This window comes from Dendrobates tinctorius, unplaced genomic scaffold, assembly GCF_039654945.1.
Source record: "Dendrobates tinctorius isolate UK_male_01 unplaced genomic scaffold, ASM3965494v1 ptg000102l, whole genome shotgun sequence".
NCBI classification, from domain to species: domain Eukaryota; kingdom Metazoa; phylum Chordata; class Amphibia; order Anura; family Dendrobatidae; genus Dendrobates; species Dendrobates tinctorius.
In genome coordinates this window covers 10292491-10308773 of record NW_027361770.1, presented here as the reverse complement: position 1 = coordinate 10308773, position 16283 = coordinate 10292491, and the positions used below count along the sequence as shown (strand labels likewise).

Genomic DNA, 16283 nt, shown 5'->3' with positions numbered 1-16283 from the left:
CTCCCCATCACCCCCATCATTGCCATCTCCCCATCACTCCCATCATTGCTTTCTCACGCCCCATCACCCCATCATTGCCTTCTCTATCACCCCCAATATTGCCTTCTCCCCATCACCCCCATTATTGCCTTCCCCGTCACCCCATCACTGCCTTCTCCCCATCACCCCCATCATTGCCATCTCCCCATCACCCTCATCATTGCTTTCTCCCTCCCCATCACCACCGTCATTGCCCTCTCCATCACTCCATCATTGCCTTCTGCATCACTCCCATTATTGCCTTCTCCCCATCACCCCCATTATTGCCTTCTCTCCATCACCCCCATTATTGCCTTCACCCCATCATCCCCATCATTGCCATCTCCCCATCACCCCATCATTGCTTTCTCCCTCCCCATCACCCCATCATTGCCTTCTCTCCATCACCCCCATCATTACCTTCTCCATCACCCCATCATTGCCTTCTCCCCATCACCCCCATAATTGCCATCTCCCCATCACCCCCATCATTGCTTTCTCCCTCCCCATCACCCCATCATTGTCTTCTCCCCATCACCCCATCATTGCCTTCTCCATCACCCCATCATTGACTTCTGCATCACCCCCATTACTGCCTTCTCCCCATCACCCCCATTATTGCCTTCTCCCCATCACCCCCATCATTGCCTTCTCCCCATCACCCCCATCATTGCCATCTCCCCATCACTCCCATCATTGCTTTCTCCCTCCCCATCACCCCATCATTGCCTTCTCTATCTCCCCCATTATTGCCTTCTCCCCATGACCCCCATTATTGCCTTCCCCCATCACCCCATCACTGCCTTCTCCCCATCACCCAATCATTGCTTCCTCCCACATCACCCCATCATTGCCTTCTCCTACACCTACACACACACAAACACAGCACCATTCACCTTTCTGCACATTACCCCACAGCGCTACGCATGCACACACACACACACACACACACCATCACTCATCTCTACACACACACACCACATGTACATACAAAAAAAACACACAGCACCTCTCACCTGTCCGCATGCTCTCCCACAGCCGCAGCATCACCATCGCTAGCTGCTTCCTCTCTCTGGCACAGCCGTCCGCTCAATGATGACAACATCCAGCTACATCATCGCGCAGCACCGGTCAGGAAAAAGGATGGTTCCCTGCAGCTCTGCTCCGCTGCTATTTTCTCTTGTACGCAGCGGAGCTGCTGGGATCGCTCCCTGCCCGCCGCACACGAGGGCAATCTGGCCAGGGGACCCCCGGAGCCTAGGGCCCGGAGAAACAGGCCAGATTGCCCTCATTATTAGCTGCCCTGCAGGGGCCCCCTGGTGCCTCTGGCCCCAATGCAGCCACACAGGCTGCGCAGGCGGTATGTCTGCCCATGTCTGGCAGTCTGACACATATAAAGCCTACATTATAGAGTCAATTTTCACTTTTTGCATTTCAACTTTTCCATGAGCCAAACAATTTTTTTCTGTCAACATAGCCTTATGAGAGTCTGTTTTTTTTAAGGGAATGAGTTGTATTTTTAAATGGCAGTATTCCCTTTACTAAAAAAAAAATCAAAAATCAATTCAAGTGGGGTGAATTGGTAAATAAAGGCCATTGTGCCATTGTTTTTTGTATTATGTTTTTGTGGCATTTATGGTGCTATCTGTGGCACTTAATTTGTTGCAGCCAAACGGGAGACTGTTGTGAACACTTTTGACCTGGCTTCTGAGTTTGGGCTCCCTCTGGTGGCTGCTGCTGGTAATGGAGCTGGTTTGGCTGACAGAAGTCAGTCACCAGAGGAGGATGATTGGAGGTCAGGTGTTACAGACTGGAGATATTTAAGTGAGCAACCTTCCCTCAGTTGTTGCCAGTGATTTGGTTTTCTTCCTGAGCATTTTGGAAGTCTACTTGCCTCCTGCTTAGTCCTGCATCTTTCAGATAAGTTATTTGCTTGTTTGAATCTTTTTGCATTTGATCCATTTTTTGCTTTCCTCTGATGTCTGCTTTGCTGGTGTGAGTTCAGCGTTGTTCCCTGCTGGGACATGTGCTGGACTCTGTTCCATATGCCACAGCTCATGTCAGTCTTTTCAGTATTTTTAATCCACTGTTATATCAGTATCTTCTGTTTTGCGTCCAGTTCACACCAGAGTTCTGATTTAGTGGGGGAGAGGTTGTGTGGCCTCAGTATTTTTGCATATCAGACGTTTTGGATTTTTTCTTAGGGTTTTTTTGCATGATTGCAGACAGTATCCTTTCCTGTCCTGTTCTATCTAGACAGTTTGGGCCCCATCATTTGCTTACTCTATTTTCTGCCTGTGTTTTGTGCCTCATCTTGTCTCACCAGCAGTATATGTTCGTGGGCTATCTATTCCTTTGGGGTTCTACTCCGGGGCACTTTAGCTTTCCCTTTTCTCTCTTTAGGCTTAGTTAATTCTTTGGCTGTGCTGAGGCGTCTAGGGCATCGTAGGTACGTTCCATGTCTAATTCTAGTTGTGTTGTCAGTTTAGGGGTATGCAATCCGCTAAGTTACCAACCTCTCTGGTTATCTGGTTGCCTGGTCTATTCCCCTGCTATCCTCCTCGGTTACCTAATCATAACAGGAGACCCAACAACTGACTCCTAACAACCAGCATCCATGGCTTTTCTTTTGATTAGCCAATCTAGTGCGACATCAAAAGTACATCACATTACAATGATGACCTCATGATAGGCTTGCTAATCAAAAGAGGAGCCAGATATAACTTCAGGTAAGATACATACCACAGGGCTCCCGTCCTATGATCACAGGTCACTGACATGATCTCTGGAATTGATTTTCACCATCTCTTGCCCATATTATTTTAATGATACCAAGGTTATACATTTTAAAAAATTCATGACTTGGTTTAAGGTTATTAAAAATTTTAAAAACTATTAAAAGTATTTTTTTGTTTGCGTCTCCATTTTTTGAGAGCCACAATTTTTAGATTCACATGCATGTAAGAGCCATGGGCGAAAGAAAAACAACACACTTTATTGCACAGTCGAGTCCAGAACTTGGCTTTCCAGCACTACTACTGTCATGTACCACAAAGGAAGGAAAGTGGTGACTGTGGAGTGAGAACATACTGAGCCAGGCTGCAGTTATGAGCTTCTCTGTAGGCATTTGCTTTTTCGCCTGTATAGCGAGGTTGTGTTTTCATTGGACATATAGGAGAAAAGCAAATGCTCAACAGATATACACCCAGTTAGATAAAGAAAAAAATTGCATGTTTATTACAGGGGAGCATCATTTTGGTATAGGTTGGCATAAAAAACTGTTCAAGAATGAGTGGAATAGTCACAATTGAAGAAGTTTAAATTAAAATCCTAGTGAAAGGTCCTATTTCAGTCCAACCTTTAACCCTATGATTTTATACAGAGGAAGGCAAAAAAAACTTTCATCATGCATTTTACATATATGATCCCAGTCACCTAATAACTGAGCTTTACCTGAAATATTATCTCTACATATAAATCTGAATGTGTGTGTGTGTGTATCACCAACCAATCACGAAGCAGCAGAGTGGGACACCGACCAATCACGAAGCAGCAGTGTGTGGCGCGGATGGAAAGCGGGGCTGAGGACGGATACAGCAGGACAGTGCATGAAGAGCAGGGCTGTGGAGGAAGACAGTCTTCAGGACAGGGGCCGAATAGTGCCAGCACCCTCCCAACCCTGTCCCGGCTCAGTCGGCGCTCTACGTCGCCGACTGCGCTATCCCCCCTCTCCCCTGCAGCTTCCCGGCCTAAATTTAGTCCCCGGCTTCTACAGTGGCCTACTACAGCGCTAGGCCACGCCCCCACAGGCTGCCCAATCACAAGTGCTGCAGCTCTTCTCTAGCTCCACCCACTCCACCCAGCTCCGCTCACTCCGGCCAAACGAACAATCTGCGCACCTCTCTCTCCTGGTACCGGCGTCACTGTGTGTGGTGCATGGAGAGCGGGAATGTGGAGGAAGGAAGACAGCGGGGCTGTAGAGGGAGAGAACGGGAGAGCAGGGCTGTGAAGGAAGAGAATGGGGCTGTGGACGGAGAGAGCGGGAGAGCAGGGCTGCGAAGGAAGAGAACGAGGCTGTGGATGGGGAGAGCAGGGCTGTGAAGGAAGAGAACGGGGCTGTGGAGGGAGAGCGCGGGAGAGCAGGGCTGTGGATGAAGAGACCGGGGCTGTGGAGGGAGAGAGCGGGCCAGCAGGGCTGTGGAAGAAGAGAGCGGGGCTGTGGAGAGACACCAGGACACGGATGTAGAGCGCCACTGCGGAGGGATAGAACGGGACGGCGGGTGGAGAGTGGGGCTGTGGAAGGAGAGAGCGTGATGGCAGGCGGAGAGCAGGGCTGTTAAGGAAGACAGCGGGCACCACAGTTAGGTACTATGCCCGGGCAACGATGGGCTCTTCAACTATTATTGTATAACTCTTAAGGTGAACATTATAGTTATTTGCAGCAAAATTTGCTCTTATTATTCCATAATCTAGTGATCTATTGGTCTCTCCAGGCAACGAGTCCACCATTTGTCTGCACTAGTGTATGAACTTGTCTGATTATAGTATTAGTGCATAGTTTTCTTAGTAAATAGCAGTATCTTTTCATTTTATAAAGTGTCATTGAAAAGTAGGTTAAATCTGATGGATTGTTGTAAACAGCATTATTCCTTTGTGTACAGCTCGCTTGCCATCATCTATCCTTAAAAGCAGAAAACTGAATTTTAATAATTAATATACTTCACTGTCTGATAAATGAAATGCAGGCACAAAAACAGCTTAACAACAGGCAAAGGTCTGTTTGCTCCACAAACATTCTTAATTATTAGAATTGTTATCTTTAGAATTAGACGCAGACATTACGTACATATCTCCTCTTCCAACAGGATCATTTGTGTTTTATTATTAACCAGCTATACATCTTTTCTCCATACAACCCAGGGAAAGTCTGGCAGCATGTAGCCTTCTTCCCCTGGAAGGTGGCAAGCCAGGGGCTCCCTATTTGCATTATCATTGTGGATGGTTTGTTTTTTGCAGATTTAACACGGCAATCCTGTTTATATTAACCTTTAGAGTAGAGAGCCTTCATTAATCGCTGGGATTGTTATTAAATCAAAGATGACATCCCATAATCATGAATGAGGTCATGGAAACGAAATTGGCGTTTTCTATATGATATACATAAGAAGGGGGGCAGAATGGGTGTAAGTTATGGGTTTCAATTACGGTTTGCAGAAGCTGTTAATTATGCTTCAGTGACTCACATTACAATTTCACTGACATAACTCAGCTCTCTACTTCTCTCATTCCGTCACTACAGCTTAGGAAAGTGACTGTGGTGAGCCTATAAAAGCAGTAATAACAAAGGAAGTACTCCTCTATGTTCTTGATTCTTCAAATTAGTTTTTTTAACAATAATAGAGCACAGAAATGTGAAAAGTCTTCTAAAATGGCTATAGGAAGCCTGACACCTTCTACATGACATATCCTAGACTGGTCCTTGGGTGGGCAAAATTGCTAGTGCTAGTAATCGTCCGATACACTTGAGCCCTGATTCATACAGACAAGCGATTTCCATGCCAGTCTTGATGAGGGAGCGTGCTAGAGTCAGATGATCCTGATTCATTAAGAAGTGCACACCAATAAGGTGTGTCTGATGGTGGATGGTGCCACTGTGCCTTCGCCACTTACCTTACCTTTATCTGCTTAACAGTGTTACTAAGTGCGCTATGTTATGTACAGTGCAGTGTATTACATTATTAATATACTATTACTATTTATTTATGTACTTACTACTGGCTAGTTGCTCATTTTGTTTTTAACCTATTTTTGTCTATTAAATGGCTGCATTGTGAATGTCACCTACACATTGCACTTATACCAACATGTGTTTCTGGCTCATTTCTTGGATTTTACTTACCATAAATACAGTCAAAGACAGGAATAAGATTTCTAATGCAAGGAACATCACAGTTCGCCCTGAATTTGACAACCTGTGGCATCACGTTTCATCACTCCCAATTTGGCAAAACTACAAAAAATTGCCAAAAGTTGTAACATTTCTGCGCAACACTGACTTTTTACGCCAGTTTTCTGACTTAAAAGCTTTGATAAATTGTGAGCTTGATGTTATACATGTTCATTGACACTTTGCAATGTATAGTATTCTCTGTGACCATGCAGCAAAAATTGAGTGGCATATATACAGTTGTGTTCAAAAGTTTACATACTCCGGCAGAATTTTTGCTTTCTTGGCCTTTTTTCAGAGAATATGAATAATAACACCAAAACTTTTTCTCCACTTATGTGGTTAGTGGTTGGGTAAAGCCATTTGTTGTCAAACTACTGTGTTTTCTATTTTTAAATCATAATGACAACCCAAAACATCCAAATGACCCTGATCAAAAGTTCACATACCCCATTTATTAATACTGTATATTGCCCCATCTAACAACAATGACAGCTTGAAGTCTTTTGTGGCAGCTGTGGATGAGATTCTTTATTTTCTCAGATGGTAAATCTGCCCACTCTTCTTGGCAAAAGGCCTCCAGTTCCTGTAAATTCCTGGGCTGTCTAGCATGAACTACACACTTGAGATCTCTCCAGAGTGGCTCCATGATATTGAGGTCAGGAGACTGAGATGGCCACTCCAGAACCTTCTGTTTGTTCTGCTGTAGCCAATGATAAGTCGACTTGCTCTTGTGTTTTGGATCGTTATCCTGTTGGAACGTCCAAGTACATCCCATGCGCAGCTTCCGGGCTGATGATTGCAAATTTGCCTCCAGTATTTGCTGATAATGTGCTGCATTCATCTTTCCTTCAACTTTGACCAAGTTTCCTGTGCCTTTGTAGCTAACACATAGCCAAAACATCAGCGATCCACCTCCGTGCTTTACAGTAGCAATGATGATCCTTTCATCATAGGCCTTGTTGACCTCTCTCCAATTGTAACTGTGACACCCAGGGCCGGCTCCAGGTTTTCATGGGCCCCAGGCAAAAGAGTCTCAGTGGGCCCCTTTAACACACACCACAAATCATGATGCACAGATACGGATACAGATTCCACTTACTTCTTACATTACATGAGTGATATCTATTGTAATTTCTACAATAGCTCAGACAGTATAGTCCTCCATACAGTATAATGGACACCACATAGTGATCCATACAGAATGAGCCCCATATATTGCTCCACACAGTATCATGGGCACCACATAGTGACCCATACAGATTAATAAGCCCCATATATTTCTCCATAGAAAATAATGGACCCTATATAATGCTCCACACAGAAAAATTAGCCCCATACAGAATAATGGACCCCATATATTGCTCCATACAGTTTAATCAGCCCCATACAGTATGAACCCCATGTATTGCTCCATACAGTATAATAATCCCCATATATTGATTCATAAAGAATAATGGACCCCATATAATTCGTATAATGAGCTCCATAAGATGCTCCATATCTCCATAGCTCCAGAAATGTTATTTAGGGGTAACCTGAATTCTTTGGGATTAACCGTTTAATGTTACTGCAGTAACATCTTGACATGAACATGTCACCGGATACTGCCAGTGATTGGCTGCAGCAGTCAATGTCCATGTTGAGATGTTATCTGTGACTGGTGGGAAAAGCATAGTAGCCAAGGAGGTGGGAAGTTTTGAGAGTGTATTTACCTATGACAGAAAATCCTCTTTAAAGTGATTGGCAGAGAAAGAGATATTTATTTTACACCCAAATATACATTGCTATAAATGAATCAATATTCCTCACATTCATCATGGTGGTCTGAAATGAAAAATAACAGTTATGATCGGCACACTCACCCCAAATATTGGTTGTCAAGGCCAAAAATTGGGGTGATTTTTAGCTGTCTCCATGGCAGCCCCCTCACATCAGATCACCGTGCTGGGCACCCGGTCCAGCCCCCCATGGGTAACTGCACATGGTACCTGCACAGAATGGATCGGAGGTACTGCTGATTGATGGACTGCACCATCCAGCGGCAGGAGGGGTGCACGTATCAGCGCAGAAAACCCTCCACCCCGCACTGCCCACGTCCCCACAGCGGCGATACAGAGCCCCCGCCATCTCCCCAGCAATGTGAGCTCAGTGTGCAGAGCCATGCGCCTGCGATTCCTGCCTCCCTTTCTCCCGCTGCTGACCTGTCCCAGCCATCTCTCTCCCTCACAAGGGAATCTCTCATGCACTGGAAGGGCCCGATCTTTCATTCAGCACGCTGATGTCGCACACTCCACAGCCACAGACTCTGTACCTCATTCCACCGTGCAGATGATGACTAATCCCATCCTCCTCTTCAAGTGGGTCGCCCTCCCAGGGCCGTGGGGTACTCGGTACCGGGCCGGTGTCAGGGGGATATGTCACAGCAGCGGTGACCCGGTCCGTGGCCCTGGGCGCCCAAGTAATCAGGGGTGTTGAATGGTGGTTTGTAGTTAATGGAATAGTTTGTGACGCCACCTGTGGTGTTCGGCAAGTGAGATGTTAAGCCGACGCTGCATGCAGATCCGCTGGGACTGATAGTATGGTGCAGCAAAGATGTAAAAGCTCCCCACAGGTGAAGCTGTAGTCCCAGGGCCGTGTAGATGTAGTTGGCACAGGGATGTAGCAGTGCCGGAAAAGTATCAAGCAGACAGAGACAGTGGGATGCAATTTCTGTACCTTTACTTGATAAATGAAGTCCAGGGTACTGATTACAGATGGTACCGGAGCAGGCAAGCCTGGAAGCAGTTCGGGGATGCTCTCTCAGCAGATGGGCTGTGCAGTCTCCTTCCTAGCGCTTATTCGAATGAAGTACTCCCAGTACTGAATTACACTGGAGTTCCTCCTGACAGATGTCCTCAAGAACCTTACATGCACGGCAGACAGCTGTAGCCTATCTCGGGGACTCCTCTCTCCTGAGTCCCGGCTCACTATCCAAGCTTCTGTTGTGCCCTCAAGTCTTAGATGGGAGTGGGGCATTTACAGCCTCCTACTCCTCTGGTGTCTGTTGCAGGACCGTTAGTATCCGTACAACCGTGGAGACCAGGCTCCAGTTCATGTGCTCTCACTGGAGATGAGCCTTTCCTCTCTGCTCAATCTCCGCGCTTCTCCACATGTCTGCACACGTGTCCCTCCTCACACTAACTGACCACTCCTTCCTCTTGGCACTCAGGGAGCACTCCTCCCCTCAATTCCGGTTCCGAGCCCCCCCTGCTGGCCTGGAGTGGAACTGTGTTGTATGCATAGGTAAACTGCAGGAGAGACCCTTCACTGCCTTCAAGCCTGGCATTACCCTCCCTGGAGGAAGGCAAAGCCACTGTGGCGGCCATACTCCTGGGGGCGCCACACGAGTCCTCCCTGCTCCTTTGTCTGCCCTCCGCATGAGTAAGAAACAATTTCCCGTTGTGTCTCCTCGAATACTGCCCTGCCCGGAACAGAGATCCAACAGCTCCAGCCCCACGGTGACTAGTTCTGCCCACTGCGTTCCACATTATCCCAGGCAGCGTGAGTGGGCCCCCCGTCTCGCCAGGGCCCCGGCACTTGCCCGGGTGCGCCGGGTGCTGACGCCGGCCCTGGTGACACCCCAGAGTCTGGTTGTCACAATGACATTACCTCCCTCTAAGAGGTGAAGTCATGCTTGGAGGCAGAAGGGGACTCCCATACCAGGTAACATAGATTAAATCACAATTCCTGCTGCAGGTCAGAAAAGGGAGCTGCCTTATAAATTCTGGTCAGCAGAGGGGGTTGTTGAGTCAGCTAGAGGTGAGCTGAGGGGGTTGTCATGGAAACGGAAGCAGCTGTGAGCTGTGAGGAGAAATGACAAGACAGTTAAACGTGAGGTAAAAAAGATCTTTTCTGGAAGATCCAGTCAGTTCAAGACAGGGAGCTGATCTGTAAAGAGGGAAAGGACACGAGCAGAGATGGAGAGGCTCTGAGGAAGCTAAAAAACTGCGCATAGCAGCCCCCAGTGCGAAGTGCTAATAGAGAGAAAAGGGACGTCAGAGCCCTTGGTGGTCAGGAGCTGTATGTCCTGATCGCTGAATCTGAAAGTACAGGGGATTGTAAATTCCTGTGCGACATTGAACACCTGAGGGCACAGCAGCGGAGGAGCCTGGGGCCAATGGTGAAAAGGATGGTACCCGTGGAATAGGCTCATGCTGACAGCCGTACAGGTTAGTGAAATCATCACTCTGGCAGTTGTAGATGAAATTTTTGTTGGTCTACTTGACTGTGGTTTATTTTTTACAGAGATCCTGATTTTCCATTTGCTAATCACAGTTTGAATGCTGCTGACTGGCATTATCAATTTATCAATTCCTTGGATATATTTTTGTATCCCTTTCCTGTTTTATACAGTTCAACTACCTTTTCCGGTAGATCCATTGACAATTCTTGCCTTTCCCCATGACTCACAATCCAGAAACGTCAGTGGCTGGATGAAAGATGCCAGAGTCTGTCTGGATCCCAGAAACTCACTCAGCTTTTATGCACACACACTGATTATAAGCAAACAGGTCACAGGTGAGGATCTTACCTTTAGTAACCATTCAAACCCATTTGTGTCAACTTCTGTGCATGTTATAAGGCCAAAATCACCAGGGCATGTAAACTTTTGATCAGGGTCATTTGGAAGTTTTGGGTTGTGGCAATGATTTAAAAAAAGAAAAACAGTAGTTTGACAATAAATGGCTTCACCCAACCACTAACCATGAGTGGAGAAAAAGGTTTGGTGTTATCATTCATATTCTCTGAAAAAAGGCCAAGAAAGCAAAAATTCTGCTGGGAATCGGGATATGTAAACTTTTGAGCACAACTGTATATATACAACTGATCAACGTCCTGTAACAAGCGCCAGTCAACTATATAGCAAGTGAAGCAGCACTTTATACTTGCATCAATATGCTTTCATGCAATTCTTCGTCGTTGCCTCCTTCATCTCATACAGATTCATTACAAGTAACAGATGTCTGTGGATCATCCCCAGGGCAGGTGTGGGACCTTCACTCGGTACCGTGCCGGCGTCTCAAAGGGGAAGTGTCGCGGTTGCAGTGACCCGGTCCGTGGCCCTGGGTGTCCATGTAAAATAGGTGGAATGAAGCTGAATAAAGTTTATAGGTAGATAATTCGTGACGCCACCTGTAGTACTCGGCAAGGAAGGTGTTAAGCTGATGCTGTGATGCAGATCCTCTGGGATAGATGGCATAAGGCAGCAAAGATGAAATAGCTCTACACAGGTAGAGCTGTAGTCCCAGGGCAGTAGTAGAAGATGTTGAGGTAGATGCCGAGGCACATTATGTAGCAGTGCTGAGTAGGTTGGCGCAGGAAGGAGGAAATGACACAGCTGAGTGTAGTTCCAATTCTTTTTCTCACGTTTCTGGCACAGACAGGTACCCGCTTCAGTGCCGCAGCCTCCAGGTCAGGGGCTCAGCCAACTCCCAAGCAAATGGAAGACACCCTTCCAGCACTCACTTCTGTGTGCCTTTTCTGAATGTCTCCTTTCTAGCGCTAATCTGAAGTACTTGTAGTTCTCAATTGCACTCCATTTCCTCCTTCTTGATGTTACTTATACCTCCACTTGTATGACAGGCAGCTGTAGCCTGCTTCAGGGACTCCATACAATCATGTCCCAGCTTACACATGTTGCTGCTGTGTGTTCGAGTCTTAGGTGGGAATAAAGTGGTCACAGCTTCTATTCCTCCAGTTTCTGCTGTAGGATCATTAGTATCACACACAGCCTCGGATACCGGTGCCCGGCCTTGGCGCATTAAACTTAGGAAAGGGCTCTGCACTAGCCCTAGTCCCCAGTCTCTCTCCTCCTCACATTGCGTTCTTATCTATCTTCCTTCTGAACAACCGATCCTTCTTTCTCTTTCCTTACAAGCAGCTCCAGCTTACAGGAGGCTGCTGCATCTACGTACTTTCCCTCCTTCCCCCGTAGGGGAACTCACTGAACTTCCTGTCAGCTTTCCCCTCTAGTGTTTCTAAGCTCCACCCAGCACCCAGCACCCTTCATGAACCAAAGCAGCTGCCATAAAGGATGCTCTGCTGTTCTAAGGTGTCTGTGCTGGATATAGGTGATGGAGTCTGGTCAGGTGTCACCGGCTTACCTGGGAAGTGAGATGCCACACCTCAGGAGGAGGTGCAGTACCTGAACCCTCAGGGGCGCCACACCTGCTTACAAAGGGGTTTGTCTTTTACATCTACAGATGCAATCAATGACAAACGAGAATTATCATCCATCTTTCAATCTCTGGGCATGTTTACACTAGACAAGGATTGTGAACGCTCATTCGAGAGATTATTTCCCTGCTTTACAAACCTTTAAAAAGAAAATATCAGTTGTCAACATGAGCTTCCTCAGTATTTCTGTCTATGCCCCCATGAATGACATGGTGGTAAGGATGGAAATGTCTTTCCAAGGTAAGTGCAGAGGGATGCATTGTGCCATTGCTCTGCAGATAAAGTGGGAGCACATAAGCAGACATAGTGGAGCTAAACAAGAACACATTTCCCAGATACACTGCTGGGCCATAAATGATTCATGCTATAATTTTATTAATAGAACTAGAAATGAGGCTGAAGAGCAGGAGCAAGAAATACCACATATGCATTTAAGTACGGCGGACATGCTTCTTTATATTACACTACTGATATGTCACACTAAATCAATGCTGGGGCACATAGTGACCTTATATGTCAGCCATCCAACCTTGAGTGGTCTTCCTCCATATTGATTGCATCTATTTTTACATTTCGTATCCCAAATGAAGGCATGCTACTTTTGTTCCACACCTAACATGCAGCTTGTACAAATTGCTGGGTGTTTAGTAGAAGGTAGGACCCACTTAATGTCTGTTGACATCCCCCCCAGCCATATGCAGGCATTGTGCAGTAAACATGGCCTGGCCACACCGCCGATTGCAATGGAAATGAAACCACTCCTTGTCCTCCACCCCCCATAAACTAACAATACCCAGCACCAAGCAGCAGCTGTCATCACCAGAGCAAAGTGACAATCAGATGCTTAGAAAGCCCAGGCAGAGCACATGGGCTGCTTGCATGGTAAGGGACTTTCATTATTCTCTGTCCTGCCTGGCCTACCCTGGCTTTCTTTCCAACACTGATGTAACCTAGCATGTAGGATTTCCTTTTATATGTCAGTGCAAAAGAACGCGCCAAACTTATTAATACAATAATAATATTCTGAAAAAATGAAGCATTAGCATTCGTGCGCGTCTCACGAAACAGACGTACATTGTTTATCTATCTCTGAAGAGTTGTTACATGATAACATCAGCAGTTAAAGGAAATATGGGGAAAGGTCTCTGTAGATAGGTTTGGAGTTTCTGCTTTTCCATTGGCAGTGATAACAGGCTTGTCTCCTTCGTTGGGTATACATGTGTGTACTGTAAGGAGCTGCTGACGTCACCTACAGTAGTGACTGGCGGAGATGCAATGTGATGCTGATGAGGCCAGTGCAATGTTCCAGTAAATGAGGATTCAGGATGCTGAGAGGAGTGCCAAATAGACACCGTCATCCCGGCGGGAACAGCTCCTAGGAAAGCAGCTTTCATGGACAGATTCCTGTTAGTCTTCCTCATGGATTAGACAAGAGGTCTTCCAGTCAGATTACAGTATGAAACAGAGCTGTGGCTCACTGTGCGCCTGCTGTAGCGCTCTATGGGATTAGGACCTCACATTCCCAGCCCTGACAGAGCCTTTGTTCACTATATTTAGAGCTGCCTCTGGTCATTGTTGAGCAAAGAAGACTGCCCTGCCCTCTGGCCCTTTCCTAAGAAGATTTTGGGCAGAAGCTCCTCTCATGTGGCACTAATTGAAATGATTGGTGGAGGGGGTGTTGTGAGCTCACTGTGCCTGACTCAGGCTTATCTGCCAGGGGCTAAGCAAGAGGAGAAAAAAAAGCAAAGCTTTGCCTCATTCCAGCAAGGCTCAGGGCTCCTGGCCATCTGTCCTCAGTTGGAATCAGAAGACTCATAGAAGGGCCGCACTCACTGTGAGCGAGCTGAAGAAAGAGCATTGTTCAGGACCTCTGGCTGAGCTCTCAGTGGAGGAAGGTTGGTGCCCAATATAGTTCTCTTATGTGCTAGTGACATGGGGAAAGAGTGCGCTCAGCCTATACTTTCTCGTGTGCCATCTGTACGCAGCTACCTAAGTGTATATCTGCGTGCTGGGCTAACTATTGTATATCTGCATGCTGGGCTAACTATAGCTGTGTGCTGGGATAACTAAGTGTACATCTGCATACTGTCCTACATAAGTGTACATCTGTGTGCTGGGCTACATAAATGTATATCTGCGCGCTGTCCTACCTAAGTGTACATCTGTGTGCAGGCCTACATAAGAGTATATCTGCGCGCTGTCCTACCTAAGTGTATATCTGCGTGCTGGGCTACATAAATGTATATCTGCGCGCTGTCCTACCTAAGTGTATATCTGCATACTGTCCTACCTAAGTGTATATCTGCGTGCTGGGCTACCTAAGTGCACATCTGTATGCTGGGCTACCTAAGTGTATATCTGTGTGCAGGGCTACTTAAGTGTACATCTACGTGCTGGGCTAACTATTGTATATCTGCATGCTGGGCTACCTATAGCTGTGTGCTGGGTTACCTAAGTATATATCTGCATGCTGTCCTACATAAGTGTACATCTGTGTGCTGGGCTACATAAATGCATATCTGCGTGCTGGGCTAACTATTGTATATCTGCGTGCTGGGCTACCTAAGTGTATATCTGCATACTGCCCTACATAAGTGTACATCTGTGTGCTGGGCTACCTAAGTGTATATCTGCGTGCTGGGCTACATAAATGTATATCTGCGCGCTGTCCTACCTAAGTGTATATCTGCATACTGTCCTACCTAAGTGTATATCTGTGTGCAGGGCTACTTAAGTGTACATCTACGTGCTGGGCTAACTATTGTATATCTGCATGCTGGGCTACCTATAGCTGTGTGCTGGGTTACCTAAGTATATATCTGCATGCTGTCCTACATAAGTGTACATCTGTGTGCTGGGCTACATAAATGCATATCTGCGTGCTGGGCTAACTATTGTATATCTGCGTGCTGGGCTACCTAAGTGTATATCTGCATACTGCCCTACATAAGTGTACATCTGTGTGCTGGGCTACCTAAGTGTATATCTACGTGCTGTCCTACATAAGTGTACATCTGTGTGCTGGGCTACATAAGTGTATATCTGCGTGCTGTCCTACCTAAGTGTATATCTGCGCGCTGTCCTACCTAAGTGTACATCTGTGTGCAGGCCTACATAAGTGTATATCTGTGCGCTGTCCTACCTAAGTGTATATCTGCGTGCTGGGCTACATAAATGTATATCTGCGCGCTGTCCTACCTAAGTGTATATCTGCATACTGTCCTACCTAAGTGTATATCTGCGTGCTGGGCTACCTAAGTGCACATCTGTATGCTGGGCTACCTAAGTGTATATCTGTGTGCAGGGCTACTTAAGTGTACATCTACGTGCTGGGCTAACTATTGTATATCTGCATGCTGGGCTACCTATAGCTGTGTGCTGGGTTACCTAAGTATATATCTGCATGCTGTCCTACATAAGTGTACATCTGTGTGCTGGGCTACATAAATGCATATCTGCGTGCTGGGCTAACTATTGTATATCTGCGTGCTGGGCTACCTAAGTGTATATCTGCATACTGCCCTACATAAGTGTACATCTGTGTGCTGGGCTACCTAAGTGTATATCTACGTGCTGTCCTACATAAGTGTACATCTGTGTGCTGGGCTACATAAGTGTATATCTGCGTGCTGTCCTACCTAAGTGTATATCTGCGTGCTGTCCTACCTAAGTGTACATCTACCTGCTGGGCTAACTATTGTATATCTGCGTGCTGGGCTAACTATAGCTGTGTGCTGGGCTAACTAAGTGTACATCTGCATGCTGGGTTACCTAAGTGTATATCTGCATGCTGTCCTACATAAGTGTACATCTGTGTGCTGGGCTACCTAAGTGTACATCTGCATGCTGCATGCTGGGCTACCTAAGTGTACATCTGCATGCTGCATGCTGGGCTACATAAGTGTATATCTGCGCGCTGTCCTACCTAAGTGTATATCTGCGTGCTGGGCTACCTAAGTGTATATCTGCGTGCTGGGCTACCTAAGTGTATATCTGCGTGCTGGGCTGCATAAGTGTATATCTGCGCGCTGTCCTACCTAAGTGTATATCTGCGTGCTGGGCTACCTAAGTGTATATCTGCGTGCTGGGCTACCTAAGT

At 46.5% G+C, this 16283-nt stretch overlaps 1 protein-coding gene across 6 annotated transcripts in view; it reads left to right on the top strand.

The window, feature by feature from the left end:
• LOC141099730 (poly(rC)-binding protein 3-like) overlaps nt 1-16283 on the top strand; it is a 1815006-nt gene that overhangs the window by 1452315 nt on the left and 346408 nt on the right. The window contains exon 1 of one of the 6 annotated variants that reach the window (XM_073587735.1): nt 13035-13066. The exons of 4 other annotated variants lie outside the window; for them this stretch is intronic. The gene's annotated coding sequence lies outside the window, so the exon portion shown is untranslated. Of the gene's footprint in view, nt 1-13034; nt 13067-13491; nt 14080-16283 lie in introns of those variants that run through there. One more of the 6 variants, XM_073587733.1, reaches the window with a different exon arrangement.